Genomic DNA, 3,687 nt, shown 5'->3' on the forward strand with positions numbered 1-3,687 from the left:
TAATAGTCCATTTAGGACCTTTTTCAAAAGACTTTTCTTAAAAGCCTAAAATAAAATGCTTTCCTCTCCTTCTCAAAACCTAAACAACCCAGTAAGACAATTTCTTAATATTTTTAATACTTTTTAGGCCCCACAAATATTTTAAAAAAGAAAGGTAAATTTTGGGGATTCTTTTTATTCCTTGAGTCCCTTACCCCAAGACCCAGAGTCACACTTAAGTACTCAGCCTACTGTCCTTGTAGTTGATTCTGCCCATATGTTTTCTCGTGGTTTTTATTAGTTTTCTATTACTACCATAATTAATTTCCACATATTTAACAGTTTAACATAGCTTAAATTTCATATCTCAGAGTTCTGTAGGTGCCAGATTAGAAACTGGTTTCTCTGCTCTGGGTTTCAAAGGGCCAGAATCATGTTTGCCAGCTTGGCCATCATAGGGGGGGGGGGGGGGGCGGGGGAGGGGGTGGTTGGAGGAGAATCTGTTTCCAAGCTCATTCAGAATTTATAAAGTCCAATTCTGTGATGGTCTTAATTCTGAGCTTCTCGTCCTCCTTCTAGGTAATAGCTGAGTACTCCACTCAGTCCCTCAAGGCCCGTTTTTGTTTTTTATTTTTTGTTTGTTTTTTGTTTTGTTTTGTTTTGTTTTTGTCATTAAACCTAGAACCCTGAATCTCAGAACAGCAATCATGCAACAAATCCTTCTCAGGTTTGGAACTTTCTGGCTTCTCCTGCAGCTCTCTTCTGCTTCCAGCTTGAGACAGTTCTCTGCTTTTAAGGATCATGCGTAGGATTGGGTCCACCTGGATAATCCAGGATAGTCTCCCTGTTTTAAGGTCTGTAACGTTAAATATACCTGCAAAGTCCCTAGCGCCTTGCAGCATAACATTCACAGGTCCCAGGAGATATCTTTGAAAACCATTCTGCCTACCACATACAGTGGGGCCTTGACTTACGAGTTTAATTCGTTCCGAGACCGAGCTCAATAAGGAGCTCATTAAATAGCTCGTTAACTCAAATTACTCTATCAACTCAATGCAAAAAATCGGCCGAGAGACAGCTGGTATCTCAAAAAACTTGTTAGTTGGGACACTCGTAAGTCAAAGCCCCACTGTAATTATTTTAATTTTAAGCTGCACATTTAGATAAGCATCTCTCCAATTTCATCATTGAAATCCTTCAATATCCTCCAGTGAATACTTGCTTTGCTGAATATTGTCCAATAAATGTATATTATACTCATCAAGCACATAAATGCATGTGGAAAATCCATTCAAAATTCTTTTTCCATAGCCTTAACTGTCCTTCAGTGTAAGAGCGCCATGCTCTGATTTGTTAGTCCAAAAAGCCAATCGGGGAACCAGAGGGCAAGGACATCGCCTTTAGTACTTACACAGGGGAAGACCCGATGGCGGCCAGTCAAGGGAGTTTTGGCATTTGGCCAGGGTCGGTCAGGGGCTTATCTAGCAGAGGAGAGGGGGAGGGTGCCATGCTTAGAACAGCTTGCATGTAGGCCAAGGACAAACACAGAGTCTGGTGAGACTTGTTGGCTGTCAAGGACGTTGGAAGACACCTGGTATATGCTGCTCTGCTCCTTGTGGCTGCTGGCCAGGCAGACACCTTTCAACTAACTGGGAGGGGTAACTAGACTGTACCCTCACGTGCCCCCACACTCCACCTGGATATCGCCCATTCCACCTCACAGTCTATGCACCAGTCTCCTGGTAGGGGACCTGTGTGGTTAGGGCGTTAGCATATTGCATCCAAATCCCACAAATGGAGAATAGGCTACAAGCAGAGCAATAGCAGGAGAAGGAGGACTCTCATAACCACTAAAACGGTGTAGCATCTCCAGGAGGTAAGAGAGTTCCACCAGGAGGTGAGGGGGTCAATGCCCAGGGCAGAGGTGGTATGGATCTCCGTTCTCAAAGCCTTCAGGGCTGAACTGACATTGTGTTCTGAGTCAGGTGTGTAGGTGCAGCACTCGGACCTATGAGAGCACAGCTCCCTCCTTGCTCTGCGGTCAGCAAGTCTAGTGCCATCGGTTCTGTAACACTACCTTGCTCATCTGTGTGGTTCAAGGCCTGAGCTGTGTGGTCTGCTAAAACCTGGATCTCATGTTATGTCCATATGTTCCCTCCCTTGGGGGAGAAGATGGCAAGGGGGTAGAACCGCCAGGGGTCCAACACACACGGTCCTGTGCCGGACCGTGTAGGCATCCCAGTTACGGGAGACAGTCGGCAGAGTGGTTACCACCCATCTGGGGAGGTAAGGGCTTCCCCAAGTGTAGTGCTCTATCCATGTACAGGGGAGCTATGGCCATCCACACGTCCCACAGACCCAGAGGGTTCCCCAAGGGACAGGAAATGAGCCTGTCCCTCAGCTGTTTTCCCCAGAGGTCTTGGTCAGAGGATGGATATATTCCAGCACTGTTCCTTAAGTGTTATGTTGTTATGTTATGTTATGTTATGTTATGTTATGTTATGTTATGTTATGTTATGTTATGTTATGTTATGTTATGTTATGTTATGTGGCGTTCATTGTGGAATTATTCTGGCTCTCAATACCTGAGAGGGTCTGACCCTGCAATTCTACCTGCACCACAGTCAACAACCCTGGTCCATCTCACACAGGATAGCCTAGCCAGGGTTGAGCGCGACTGATCTGTTCTCAGACAAGGTGGAAGACCTCCTTGCTCATGCGGTTGGAGTCAGGGACAGGGTCATCGCACAGGCACAGGCGGCTCCATTCTGTCTCATTGTTGGGGTTGGTGCACGGGGGGAGGACAAACGCTGCTGACAGAGGAAACTTGGAGTATATCCAGCAGTCTGAACGGTTGGCCACCCTGGCCAGGGTACATGCCCATTGGTGGAACAGGTTCCCTGTGGTCAGACTAGGGTGAAAAGAAAGATGTTTTAATGGGATTAGCAAAGGCAGATCTTTCCCATCTGGTAACACACATGCAAGGGTGTGATCTTGCGTTAGTATGGTCACTGTTTTTGGGGGTGAGGCTGGCTTGGTATACCAGGCCCATGTGGGTCGCTCACTGTGGGTGGTTGTGGAGGTCGAAACCAAGAGCCAGGCAAACCTGCCATAGAAATGCTACGCACGTTCCCCGTGGCACAGTATGCATGGTGGGATTATGGCATACTAGGGTGCGGGGCCATGTCATAGATACTCCTGGGATCAGGGTCAAGTCCTCCTCTAAGCCCTCACCCTAAGGGGCCACCAGGGAGCACCAGCTTAAGCAGTTCATGGCCATCTAAGAACCTTTCGCCCAGGGGGAATGTCACAAGGAGCCAGCAAAAGATTGTTCTGGGTTCCCACCCCTGGTCTCAGGGCCTCCTCTGCTGTAGCTCTCTGGAGGCATACAGGGAAAGTCTGGGGCCGTGTTAGAATGTTGACTGGGGACTGTTGCGCGGCCAGAGGTCTCTCATTCAGGGCCCTCAAGGTGTCATGCAAACAGGTAGTCTAGCCCTGTAGACACTGGCTGCCCACCTGCAAGGCATCTTTGGCAAAGCCATCGTTTCCCTTGGTGAGCCTTGCTCCCTTGGTGGTGTACGGGAGGTGGAAGCACCAGTCAATGTTGTGACTTTTGACCCATTTTTGGACTCAGTGTCCAGTGAAATGGGTGCCTTGGTCACTCGTGATGGTCTCTGGGATACCTACTGTATGCAGCACACAGTTGCT

The sequence above is a fragment of the Myotis lucifugus genome, unplaced genomic scaffold (assembly GCF_000147115.1).
Source record: "Myotis lucifugus unplaced genomic scaffold, Myoluc2.0 scaffold_1216, whole genome shotgun sequence".
Lineage (NCBI taxonomy): Eukaryota > Metazoa > Chordata > Mammalia > Chiroptera > Vespertilionidae > Myotis > Myotis lucifugus.